Here is a 14960-nt window from a genome sequence, read left to right on the forward strand (position 1 = left end):
TATCGCCATAAAGGTGGACCAGGGGTGACTCTAGAGTTTGATTGTGCGATATGGGTATCAAATTAAAATTGTTAATGATTATTTAAAAGGGAGTGGGCCTTATTTCTATAGGTGGACGCCTTTTCGAGATATCGCCTTAATGTGTTTGTACGATATGGGTATCAAATTAAAGGTATTAATGAGGGTTTTAAAAGGGAGTGGCCATTAGTTGTATATGTGAAGGCGTTTTCCAGATATCGCCCAAAATGTGGACCAGGGTGACCCAGAACATCATCTGCTGGATACCGCTAATTTACTTATATATGTAATATCACGAACAGTATTCCTGCCAAGATTCCAAGGGCTTTTGATTTCGCCCTGCAGAACTTCTTCATTTTCTTTTACTTAATATGATAGGTGTCACACCAATTTTAGAAAGTTTTTTTCTAAAGTTATATTTTGCGTCAATAAAATAATCCAATGGCCATGTTTCATTCCTTTTTTCGTATTTGGTATAGAAATTTGGCATTTTTTAATTTTCCGTAATTTTCGATATCGACAAAGTGGGCGTGGTCATAGTCGGATTTCGGCCATTCTTTATACCAATACAAAGTGAGTTCAGATAAGTACGTGAACTAAGGTTAGTTAAGATATATTGATTTTTGCTCAAGTTATCGTGTTAAAGCCCGAGCGGAAGGACAGACGGCCGACTGTGTATAAGCACTGGGCATGGCTTCAACCGATTTCGCCCTTTTTCACAGAAAACAGTTATCGTCCTAGAATCTAAGCCCCTACCAAATTTTTGTTCGACTTATGGCATTAAAATATGGCGGAGCCACGCCCATTTTGAAATTTTCTTTTATTTTTGTATTTTGTTGCACCATATCATTACTGGAGTTGAATGTTGACATAATTTACTTATATACATATATAAATATATGAAATTTTTTGTTAAAATTTGACTTAAAAACATTTTTTTTTAAGTGGGCGTGGTCATTCTCCGATTTTGCTTATTTTTTTTAAGCATACATATAGTAATAGGAGTAAAGTTCCTGCCAAATTTCATCATGATATTTTCAACGACTGCCAAATTACAGCTTGCAAAACTTTTAAATTACCTTCTTTTAAAAGTCGGCGGAGCCACGCCCATTGTGCAAAATTTTACTAATTTTATATTCTGCGTCATAAGTTCAACTCACCTACCTAGTTTCATCGCTTTTTCCGCCTTTGGTAATGAATTATCGCACTTTTTCGGTTTTTCGAAGTTTTCGATATCGAAAAAGTGGGCGTGGTTATTGTCCGATATCGTTCATTTTAAATAGCGATCTGGGATGAGTTCCCAGGAACCTACATACCAAATTTGATAAAGATACCTCAAAATTTACTCAAGTTATCGTGTTAACGGACAGACGGACGGACGGACGGACGGACATGGCTCAATCAAATTTTTTTTCGATACTGATGATTTTGATATATGGAAGTCTATATCTATCTCGATTCCTTTATACCTGTACGACCAACCGTTATCCAATCAAAGTTAATATACTTCTGTGAGCTCTGCTCAACTGAGTATAAAAAGGTGGGCAATCTTGGGCCAACCTACGGCAAACTAACCACATAGTTTTTATTAAAAAAATCGTATTTCGGGGTACTAACTTCACGCAGCCAATCTATTCTGGGTCCAAATATGATAAAAAATATCGTCATATTTGCTATCGTGTTAACAAACGGATGGACAGATAGTATTTTGATATCTTTTTTGATTCTTTCACACCAATAAAGCCCACCGTTATTCAATATATCTCTTTCTAGCCTTTGAAGGCTCATATTTTTTTTTGTCTCCTGATCCCTTAGCACCTTCAATAAATCGATAAAATGCATTTACTACTGCAATACTATTGCAAAATATTGTGGGCAGACTCAACTAAAACTTGTACTCTCTTTATTTTTTTATTTTCTTTTATTTTGATCCCTCGCTCATAAGCGCCACGTTATGTGTAATTACGGTCCCTCTTCTATTGACATTAAGCAAAATATGTAAAAATTCTGATCTCTTAAGCAGAATTTGAACATTTGAATTTGCATTTTTAAACGTCTGCATGTATTTCAATGCTCTTAATTTGAATATCAACAATATTATAGTAAATTACAGTACAAATAACTCATACAAACAAACATACATACATATGCCACTTCATAAATAGTTCATTCAGTTGCGACTAATATGGTTACTAGTAAGCTTTCCAAATTATACACAAAATAAATTCCTACGAAATAATTGTCATAATGATGTTATTTTAAATGATTTGAATACAAATTAGAATAAATATGAAATATGTATGTATATGTATGTATTAGAGATATACGCCACCGATAAACGCCGCCGCCGATTCGCGTCGTTTTTCGCTCGCCGCCGCCGAATGTCAAAAAAATTGGCACGGCGGCGGTGGCGGCGCGTTACTATATTTTCTACTCTTTTAAAACTGTCTAGACCATTTATTGTTCATCTTGAAAATTGGACCGATATGGGCGAAAGGGGTATCAAGGGATGCGCATAACTGCCGGTTATAAAAATCCAATTGCGAAATTTTACACCTTCTAACCGTTCAAAAGTTATTTGAGAAAACCGACGCTTTCAATGCCAACTTAACACGGACTTTGCATCACCGAATTCACCAAGTTATTAAAACAAAACACTTAAAGAAAGGTTATATAATAAATTTAAATGCTCACTTCGCATAATTTTTTCAAAAAATTAATAAAGTACAATGAATTTAAATAAAATGTACCAAGTCGAACATATTTTCAAATTGTCCTCAAGTTGTTAAAGGCTCCAGTGGTTTAAATTCTCCTTTGACATGATTCTCAGCTCATTTAAGTTGCATATATGTACATATGAGAAGGGTTTGAAAAATCGCTTGGGCTTACATTCAAACATCGTTGTTTATTTGCGAAACTATACAATAGCGTATGAAATGTTAACTTTGATTTTCACACTTCATCCTTCAACACCCAAGTCTCCAGGTTTGACATTTTCTAAAGTTGGCGGCCCTATCCAAAGCTAGTCCCTTGGAGTGAATCACATTGATTATAGCCAATCAACCAAGTTTAAATATCACCTACACGTTACGGCTCCTTTTAAAATTGTGAATACGTAGGCACATATATCTACCAGGTGAGGCTTTGTCCTTCGCAAGACCACTCAAAGTGGTGAAGCAAAAGCTTTCCCAAGACAGTGGGACTAATGACCGTGTGTGATACTACCTTACGTAGTGGACAGTTGAACTTGTCTGAAAACTGAAGCTACGCGGTCATCCATAATGAGCTCCTATATCGTAAGGACGGAAAACAGTAGTTAACAACTTTCAACTTAAAATCCGTCGACTTTCATTCTAAATTTGATTTAACGAAGACTATTGAAATCAATGTTGTGGACACAAACGTCTGCAATCTTTGGCCTACATTTTAAAAATTTTATCCAGGGTCCTTGTAAAATTTTAATTATGTAGATGCGCCGAGGATTATACGGATTTTCACCCATGACGCAATGACATTCAATTAGACTGCTTATGATTTCGAGGGCGGTATCTTTGGCCGAATAGTCACTCCCTAACGTTTCATAGTGTAGCACGGCAGATAGCGCAACAAAAGCATCCGTTGGAAAGTCTTCGGAGCTACACCTAGAGCTTCTAGGAAAGTGACGTCGACGAAGGTATGAGTTCGAAGTCGCAGTCGTATAGCTTCTGCACTGGCATATGGTGTGAGGCTCAGGAGGCGTGGTAGCGACTGGTGGTAGGGATTCCTACTGTTCACACATCGGAAATTTTAGCTCTTAAAAACAGCCGAAAAAACTGGAGGCGCCCTGTGCCACGATAGTCATGAGTATTAATAGACTATTCATAGCAACCCTAAGTCGCCTTTATGCGTGACCGCCAAGGAGCGACAAATGATTTAAAGAAATTGTGTTCGCGACGATTATTAGGAGTTAACCCTAGGTGAAACTACGCTTTGCACGAGATATGCAGGCAAAAGTGTGACTATTTTATGTATTTCTATTTCTTTTCAGCTGACGCGGCAGTACCAATTCCAAAGACCGGGGTTAGGTTCGAAGCCTCTCTGGAGCATGCGAACGAGGGACAATCCCTTCGCAAGGAGCTACTCCTGAAAATTTTTGAACGGTCTGCGAGATTTTGATGCAAAAACCCCGGATCTTTCCGAAATGGCCAACACGTTGATTTCCTTAAATACATATAAACAAAAACTTTCCTAAATATTATTTTTTTAAATAGAAAAATCAAGCTTTTAAAGTAAAACACCGGCGTACGCCGCCGCCGCCGCCGCCGGTATATAATAGAGCCTACGCCGCCGCCGCCGATAAAGTGATCGGCGTAAACCTCTAGTAGGGGATAGTCGAACTAGTCTGAAAACTGAAGGCGGTCATCCATAATGAGCTCTTATATCATAAGGCCGGTAGCGAAGACTATTGATATCAATGTATCGAACACAAACGTCTGCAAATTTTGGTCTAAATTTTTAAGCTTTCATCCACGGTCCTTGTAAAGTTTAAATAATATAGATGCGTCAAGGATTTTACGATTTTCACCCATGAGTTACGCAATGATATCCACTTAAACTGCTTATGATTTCGAGGGCGGCATCCTTGACCGAATAGTTACTCTCTAACGTTTCTAGGTGTTTTTTTTTTTTTTTTTGTTTGATGGAGCATCCGGCCAAAATTCTACGGAGCTACACTTAGAGCTTCTAGGAAAGTGACGTCGACGGAGGTATGAGTTCGAAGTCGCAGTCCTATGGCTTCTATGCTAGCATATGGTATAAGGGCCAGGAGGCGTGGTAGCGACTGGTAGTCGGAATTGCTACTGTTCGCACGCCGGGAATTGTAGCTCTTAAAAACAGCCGAAAAACTGAAGGCGCCCTTTGGCGCGATCAACAGTAAGCCAGCATTGATGCTAATCGTTAAAACTGAGCCACGAGAGTCATGACTATTAGTAGGTAATTGATAGCAACCTTAAGTCGCCTTATTTAAAGAAATCGTGCCGACGACGGGTATTAGAGTTAGCTCAGAACATCTCCTTCGGTGAAACTACGCTATAAAAGTGTGACCATTTTAAGTATTTCTCCCTCTCTCTGCAAGGAGCTACTTCCGAAATTTTTTGAACGATCCGCGAGATTTTGAGGCAAAAACCGCGCATCTTTCCGAAATGACCGTAGCGTCGATTTCCTTAAATACATATAAACAAAAGCTTTCCAAATATTATTTTTTTAAATTTTCGCTTTACAAGCCTCCCGGATATTCATCCGCAAGTTAATGATATTGTTCCAGATCGTCAAACATGCCATTGACGTTAGCAGTATGTTTCCATATTCATTAGTTGTGGACAATGTGATACTCTGAAGTCCAGCCATTCAATTAAGACGTTTACGCCGGTCACTAAATCGGCGGGGGCGGCGTGGTATGTATGTATGTTGTAAGGACTTATAGTTATATGCAAAATAAAAGGAATAATTATACTCAGTTGAGCAGAGCTCACAGAGTATATTAAGTTTGATTGGATAACGGTTGGTTGTACATATATAAAGGAATCGAGATAGATATAGACTTCCATATATTAAAATAATCAGGATCGAAAAAAAATTTGATTGAGCCATGTCCGTCCGTCCGTTAACACGATAACTTGAGTAAATTTTGAGGTATCTTGATGAAATTTGGTATGTAGGTTCCTGAGCACTCATCTCAGATCGCTATTTAAAATGAACGATATCGGACTATAACCACGCCCACTTTTTCGATATCGAAAATTTCGAAAAACCGAAAAAGTGCGATAACTCATTACAAAAGACAGATAAAGCGACGAAACTTGGTAGATGGGTTGACGTTATGACGCAGAATAGAAAATTAGTAAGATTTTGGACAATGGGCGTGGCACCGCCCACTTTTACAAGAAGGTAATTTAAAAGTTTTGCAAGCTGTAATTTGGCAGTCGTTCAAGATATCATGATGAAATTTGGCAAGAACGTTACTACTATTACTCTATATGTGCTAAATAAAAATTAGCAAAATTGGATGAAGAACACGCCCACTTTTTAAAAAAAAAATTTTTTAAATTCAAATTTTAACAAAAAATTTAATATCTTTACTGTATATAAGTAAATTAAGTCAAAATTCAACTCCAGTAATGATATGATGCAATAAAATACAAAAATAAAAGAAAATTTCAAAATGGGCGTGGCTCCGCCCATTTTCCGTTAGTTTGTCTAGAATACTTTTATTGCCATAAGTCGAACAAAAATTTACCAATCCTTCTCAAATTTGGTAGGAGCATAGATTCTATGACGGTAACTATTCTCTGTGAAAATGGGCGAAATCGGTGGAAGCCACGCCCAGTTTTTATACACAGTCCACCGTCTGTCCTTCCGCTCGGCCATTAACACAATAACTTGAGCAAAATCCGATATATCTTTACTAAACTTAGCCCACGTACTTACCTGAGCTCACTTTTTCTTGGTATAAAAAATGGGCGAAATCTGACAATAACCACGCCCACTTTATCGATATCGAAAATTACGAAAAATGAAAAAAATGCCATAATTCTATACCAAATACGAAAAAAGTGATGAAACATGGTAACTGGATTGGTTTATTGACGCAAATTATAACTTTGGAAAAAACTTTGTAAAATGGGTGTGACACCTACCATATTAAGTAGAAGAAAATGAAAAAGTTCTACAAGGCGAAATCAACAGCCCTTGGAATCTTGGCAGGAATACTGTTAGTGGTATTGCATATATAAATAAATTAGCAGTACCCGACAGATGATTTTCTGAATCACCTGGTCCACATTTTGGTCGATATCGCGAGAACGCCTTCACATATACATCTAAGGGCCACTCGCTTTTAAAACCCTCATTAATACCTTTAATTTGATATCCATATCGTACAAAAACATACCAGAGTCACCCCTGTCCCACCCTAATGGCGATATCTCGAAAAGGCGTCCACCTATAGACCTAATGCCCCCTCCCTCTTAAAATGCTCAGTAACACCTTTCGTTTGATACCCATATCGTACAAACATTCTAGAGTCACCCCTGGCCCACCCTAATGGCGATATCTCGAAAAGGCGTCCACCTATAGACCTAGTGTCCACTCCCTCTTAAAATGCTCAGTAACACCTTTCGTTTGATACCCATATCGTACAAACATTCTAGAGTCACCCCTGGCCCACCCTAATGGCGATATCTCGAAAAGGCGTCCACCTATAGACCTAATGCCCACTCCCTCTTAAAATGCTCAGTAACAGCTTTCGTTTGATACCCATATCGTACAAACATTCTAGAGTCATACCTGGCCCACCCTAATGGCGATATTTCGAAAAGGCGTCCACCTATAGAACTAAGGATTACTCCCTTTTGAAATACTCATTACCACCTTTCATTTGATACCCATATCGTACAAACACATTCTAGAGTCACCCTGGCCCACCCTAATGGCGATATCACGAAAAGGCGTCCACCTATAGACCTAATGTCCACTCCCTCTTAAAATGCTCAGTAACACCTTTCGTTTGATACCCATATCGTACAAACATTCTAGAGTCACCCCTGGCCCACCCTAATGGCGATATCTCGAAAAGGCGTCCACCTATAGACCTAATGTCCACTCCCTCTTAAAATGCTCAGTAACACCTTTCGTTTGATACCCATATCGTACAAACATTCTAGAGTCACCCCTGTCCCACCCTAATGGCGATATCTCGAAAAGGCGTCCACCTATAGACCTAATGCCCACTCCCTCTTAAAATGCTCAGTAACACCTTTCGTTTGATACCCATATCGTACAAACATTCTAGAGTCACACCTGGCCCACCCTAATGGCGATATCTCGAAAAGGCGTCCACCTATAGAACTAAGGATTACTCCCTTTTAAAATACTCATTACCACCTTTCATTTGATACCCATATCGTACAAACACATTCTAGAGTCACCCTGGCCCACCCTAATGGCGATATCTCGAAAAGGCGTCCACATATAGACCTAATGCCCACTCCCTCTTAAAATGCTCAGTAACACCTTTCGTTTGATACCCATACCGTACAAACATTCTAGAGTCACCCTTGGTCCAGCTTTATGGCGATATCTCGAAAAGGCGTCCACCTATAGAACTAAGGATTACTCCCTTTTAAAATACTCATTACCACCTTTCATTTGATACCCATATCGTACAAACACATTCTAGAGTCACCCTGGCCCACCCTAATGGCGATATCTCGAAAGGGCGTCCACCTATAGACCTAATGCCCACTCCCTCTTAAAATGCTCAGTAACACCTTTCGTTTGATGCACATATCGTACAAACACATTCTAGAGTCACCCCTGGCCCACCCTAATGACGATATCTCGAAAAGGCGTCCACCTATAGACCTCATGCCCACTCCCTCTTAAAATGCTCAGTAACACCTTTCGTTTGATACCCATATCGTACAAACATTCTAGAGTCACCCTTGGTCCACCTTTATGGCGATATCTCAAAAAGGCGTCCACCTATAGAACTAAGGATTACTCCCTTTTAAAATACTCCTTACCACCTTTCATTTGATACCCATATCGTACAAACACATTCTAGAGTCACCCCTGGCCCACCCTAATGACGATATCTCGAAAAGGCGTCCACCTATAGACCTCATGCCCACTCCCTCTTAAAATGCTCAGTAACACCTTTCGTTTGATACCCATACCGTACAAACATTCTAGAGTCACCCCTGGCCCACCCTAATGGCGATATCTCGAAAAGGCGTCCACCGATAGACCTAAGGCACACTCCCTCTTAAAATGCTCAGTAACACCTTTCATTTGATACCCATATCGTACAAACAAATTCTAGAGTCAGCCCTGGTCTACCTTTATGGCGATATCCCTAAATGGCGTTCATCCATAGAACTATGGCCTACTCTCTCTTAAAATACTCTTTAATACCTTTCATTTGATACACATGTTATACAACCACATTCCAGGGTTACTCCAGATTGATTTTCCTTATTTTGTCTCCATAGCTCTCAACTGAGTATGTTATGTTCGGTTACACCCGAACTTAGCCTTCCTTACTTGTTTTCTATTGGAATTTATTTATTGCATTCGAAAATAATTTCACTAACTGCCAAGTTGCAAACATTTATAGGTTTTTATGCAATTTCGGTGAAACTGTAATTTAGTGAAGTTCAAACAAAAATCTAGCTATTGAATTACTTTGCTATAATATAACTGGGCACTTATAGATAGACAAGTACTTTATATTTGAAATTTTACTATAATGTGAATAAGTATGTAATTTTTTTTACTTTTTATTTTTTTCTACGGAATAATCCGAAAAAATTCTGTAGCTGAGAAAACACTGTCCTTTACATGTTTTGGCAGAAACTGTGTCATCCCCTTGACCTGGAGTCGTCCTCAGGATCTATCATGACGATGTCAATGTGGAGGACAATAGGCATTACAAGGGGACTGCGATGGGGCTATCATATTAATAGGGCTTTTGACTCCACGTATTCGGACAGTCAAAAGTGAGCTGGCGCACTATGGCGACGGTATCTATCAGCATACACATAATGGAGAATCGCTCGCTCGATGGGACTAAAGAAGAAAAGCCCGACTGATTGCTGAAAACTTCTTATGATGAAGATGATTCGTGATACAAACCTTGACAACCTTGGAGGGTGGAGCCGTGTGTAGAAGTCCACGAAAGTGGGGAAAGCTTCTGACCGCCTTTCACCTGGGAATGGCCAGAGCGATTCTTTTGCATGCGGTTCAAACAGATCACTACTGCCGGTCGCTTGCGGCCAAGTATCCTCTGGGTAGGCGACAACCTGGCTAGGCCACTCTGACATAATCGGTTTAAGGGCTAGCCGGGGGAGATCTCATCGGCAGCTTCTGTACGCCTCTAGGTGCGGCTGCAAGCGGGCGTCTGTCTTGGAGCAAGCGACTCGCTATATAAACGTGCAACTAATATTTTCACCCCCGCTGAGCGGGTTGTGCGCTGGGCTCGGGACCCGCCACGTCAAACCGTACTCCAATGAAATATAACAACAAGCCTCGGATAAATACACTCTCTATTGATGACGACCATGGAAAACGTTTGAAGGACAATGAATTTAGGGCATGCACTTGGAACGTCCGCTCCCTGAATGGGATTGGTGCAGATGCCCGGCTGGTTAATGTCCTCGTCAAAGCAAAATCTGACATCACCGCCATCCAAGAAACGCGTTGGACGAAGCAAGGAAGAAAGAAGATCAAAAATTGTGACATCTATTGGAGTGGCCATACGAATAAGCGCAGTTTCGGCGTCGGATTCGTGGTGGGAGAGAAATTTTATCGCCAAGTGCTGGCGTTCACGACTGTGGACGAGCATCTCGCCGCTATCCGAATAAAAGCAACATTTTTTAATATACCATTCATCTGCGCCCATGCGCCGACAGAGGAGAAACACGATGAGGTGAAAGACACTTTTTATGAACAATTAGAACGCACATACGAGCGCTGCCCCCGTCATGATATAAAAGTCGTGATTGACTTTGCCGATGCTCGAAACATGGTCATATCCAGCACGAGGTTCATGCATAAAAAGACACATCAAGCTACATGGCTGTCTCCTGATCGAAATACTCGCAATCAGATCGATCACGTGGTGATAGACGGACGGCATAACTCCAGTGTTTTAGATGTGCGCACGATCCGAGGACCTAACATCGACTCGGGCCATTATTTCGTTGCAGCCAAAATACGCACCCGCCTCAACGCGGCTAAAACCAAGGAACAAAAAACACAAGGAAAGTTAGACGTCGAAAAGCTCCAATCACAACAGACTGCCAATGATTTCGCAACTCGACTCTCACACCTGCTCTCTGAGAGCACAACTCATCCTAAAGGAATACAGGAGCAGTGGGAGCATATCTCTAAAGCACTTCGTACTGCCGCCGAGGAAAAAATTGGTTACCGGCGACCTCGAAAAAACAACTGTTACGATGAAGAACGCCGCGTTGCAACCGAAAGAAAAGACGCTGCCTACAGTGCTACGTTAAAAGCGAGCGAGACAAGAGGAGTGTGTGAACGCTATTGTGATTTGAAAGGGGAAGCGAGACGCCTTTTCAGGAAGAAAAAAGCAGAAGCAGAAGGCGTGAGTGCGAGGAGCTTGAGCTGCTAGCCACCAGGAATAACGCCCGAAAATTCTACCAAAAAATACGGCGACCTTGTAACTGATGTCCAGAGAGTTCTTAGATTATGGAGGGAATACTTCTCTGCCCTCCTCAATGGAGGCAGCAATTCACCGCGCAGAGATGAAGAACCCGATCCCGCAATCGATGATGATGGAATATATGTCCCCCGCCCGATTATGACGAAGTTAGAATAGCAATAACCAGATTGAAAAACAACAAGGCCGTGGGCGCTGATGGCTTGCCTGCGGAGCTATTCAAGTACGGCGGCGAGGAGTTGGTAAGGCGCATGCAGCAGCTTCTTAGCAAAATATGGGCGGACGAGCGCATGCCCGACGGTTGGAATCTAAGTGTTCTTTACCCAGTCCACAAGAAGGGGGATACTGCAAAATGCACCAACTATCGTGGAATCAGCCTTCTTAGTATCGCATATAAGGTCCTTGCAAGTGTATTGTGCGAAAGATTGAAGCCCACCATGAACCGGCTGATTGGACCTTATCAGTGCGCCTTCAGGCCTGGTAAATCTACCATCGACCAGATTTTCACAATGCGCCAAATCTTGGAAAAAACCCGTGAAAAGAGAATCGACACACAACACCTCTTCGTCGACTTTAAAGCCGCCTTCGACAGCACGAAAGGAGCTGCCTATATGCTGCTATGTCTGAATTTGGTTTCCCCGCAAAACTTATACGGCTGTGCAAAATGACGTTGAGCAACACCATCAGCTCAGTCAGAATTGGGAAGGACCTCTCCGAGCCGTTCGAAACTAAACGAGGTTTCAGACAGGGTGACCCCCAATCGTGCGATTTCTTTAATTTGATGCTGAAGAAAATTATACTAGCTGCAGAACTTAACCGCACTGGAACAATATACTATAAAAGCGTGCAATTACTGGCATATGCTGATGACATTGATATCATCGGCCTAAACACCCGCGCCGTTAGTCCTGCTTACTCCAAACTGGAAAAAGCAGCGGTAAAGAAGGGTTTGATGGTGAATGAGGACAAAACGAAGTACCTGCTGTCATCCAGCAAAGAGTCAGCGCATACGCGCCTTGGCAACCACGCTACTGTTGGCAGCCATAATTTCGAAATAGTAAAAGACTTCGTTTACTTGGGAACCAGCATCAAAACTAGCAACAACATCAGCACTGAAATCCAGGGAAGAATCAATCTTGCCAATAAATGCTTCTTTGGGCTAGGTAGGCAATTGAAAAGTACAGACCTCTTTCGGCGAACGAAAATCATACTCTACAAGTCACTTATCGTACCCGTCCTGCTATATGGGGCAGAAGCATGGACCATGACAACAGCAGATGAAGCGGCTTTGGGAGTGTTCGAGAGAAAAGTTCTTCGAAAGATTTATGGACCTCTACGCGTTGGAGATGGCGAGTACCGAAGAAGATTTAATGATGAGCTGTACGAGCTATACGCAGACGTCAACATAGTCCAGTGAATTAAAACGCAGCGGCTGCGCTGGCTAGGCCATGTTATGCGAATGAATGATGATGCTCCGGCCAAGAAAGTGTTTCTATCGGAACTCGCCTATGGAAGCAGAGGTAGAGGGCGGCCCCACTCCGTTGGAGGGACCAGGTGGAAAACGATTTAAACTCCCTTGGTGTGACCAATTGGCGCCGGTTGGCGGAGCGACTGGCGCGCCTTGTTGGACGGCCATAACCGTTAAGACGGTTAAGCGCCAATTAAATAAGTAAGTAAGATAGCAATAAAGTTGTTGGAGTACGAATGGATAAAGCAATATTATGATGGTTGAAAAGGTAGGTACTTTGCTATTAATAGGGGAGATTAAGCTTTTTGCTACGTATGTTAAGTAAAGACAACGGAACAATGGTCCATCAAGACAGTACGCGGTCATCACGACGATGCATCGGGACCGCTACTGGTTATCTACATCAGAATCACTGCTGAATCATGTACGTATCATCGCCGAAACCAATGGCATATATTATAACAGCAGCGAGGACCACACTTTAGTTTCTGCAATTGTAATTTGTCTATCATAAGGGCATGTCTACAGAAACAGGTCTTGAAACGGCTGCTTCAGCCCAGAACAACAATAAAGCAAAGTTTATTATGGCGACAGTAGCTTTCGTTTTCATTAAAGAATTAAGTTTTTTCGCTAAATTAAAATGTTCCCAGTTTTACATATTTATGTATGTTTGTTTAATGGTGTGTTCAGTTTATACTTATATTTAAGAATTCATGAGCTTAACACCGGCATATAATAATTGAATTTCAATTATTATGTTTTCTAAGAGAAACTGAAAAGAAAGAAACATTTACTGGCATATTGCGATGGAACCATTTCGAAAACGGCCAACGTACTCATCATCAGGCAATTTTGTAATGTTATCAAAGGTTTCAGTTTCTCTTAGAAAAATAATAATTGAAATTCAATTATTATAAGCCGGTGTTAAGCTCATGAATTCTTAAATATAAGTATAAAATGTTCCCTTCATTAAAAAAAAACTATTTCCTCATTTAAGTTCTATTTTTTCTAAGTGTAGCCTCTATGTATAAATATAAGTTTGGATAATCATTTGTGTAAATTTGCTTAATTGAATATCAGGCGCACAGCCAGAACTAAATGCTAAACTTGGTATGAAAGTGGTTGTAAAACTAGTAAATAGTGAAACCTGAGAGCTGCAATAAACATGTATGTACATTAAAAACTCAACAATGAGATTGGGGGGAAAAAACAGTGGAAAAATTTATGCAAAAAATGATTAAATGTATATATGTGACCCGGTCTACTAAAAGGTGGCTTATGACTCAAAAAGTAATTGCGAGAAACAGCTGATAACAGCTGTTTTTTTTTTTACGAGAAACAGCTGTTAACAGCTGTTTATTTTTGAGTCATAAGCCACCTTTTCATAGACCGGGTCACTATACTTTTTTTTTGGACATGTACGAAAAAAATTTAACAAAATTTCTTTATTGTAAATTTTTTTAAGACGTTTTCTACAAACATTTGTTTTTCTTAATGGTAACCTATTGGGCTAGAATCTTTTTTCAAATTTCTTCAGGATTTTTTTGAAATAAAAAAAAAACCCAGGATGAAAAACACAAAAGTTAGTTTTTTGAAATACATTTTGCTTTTCAAACGTGTGTACATTTGTTTAAAATAATAAATTTTTTCCTACTTTTTTAAAATATTTTAATTTATTTAGTTGTTTATGTTCGTTTTCACAATTTTTGTACTCAACTGAGCAGAGCTCACAGAGTATATTAATTTTGATCGCATAACGGTAATCCGTAACGGCATAAACTAATCGAGATAGATATAGACTTCTATATATCAAAATGATCTGGGTGAAAAAAGAAATTCATTTAGCCATGTCCGTCCGTCGGTCCGTAAACACGATAGCTTGAGTAAATTTTGAGTTATCTTGATGAAATTTGGTACGAAGTTTCCTGGGCGCTCATCTCAGATTGCTATCTAAAATGAACGAAATCGTACTACAACCACGCCCAGTTTTCGATATCCAAAATTTCGAAAAACCGAAAAAGTGCCATAATTCATTATCAAAGACGGATAAAGCGATGAAACTTGGTAGGTGCGTTGACCATATGACGCAAAATAGAAAAATTGCAAATTTTTGGGCAATGGGCTTGGCACCGCCCACTTTCAAAAGAAGGTAATTTAAAAGTTTTGCAAGCTGTAATTTCGCAGGCGTTGAAGATATCATGATGAAATTAGGCAGGATGACGAACACGCCCACTTTAAAAAGAATTTTTTTTT

Source organism: Eurosta solidaginis, chromosome 2 (genome assembly GCF_040869045.1).
Source record: "Eurosta solidaginis isolate ZX-2024a chromosome 2, ASM4086904v1, whole genome shotgun sequence".
Taxonomy (NCBI): domain Eukaryota; kingdom Metazoa; phylum Arthropoda; class Insecta; order Diptera; family Tephritidae; genus Eurosta; species Eurosta solidaginis.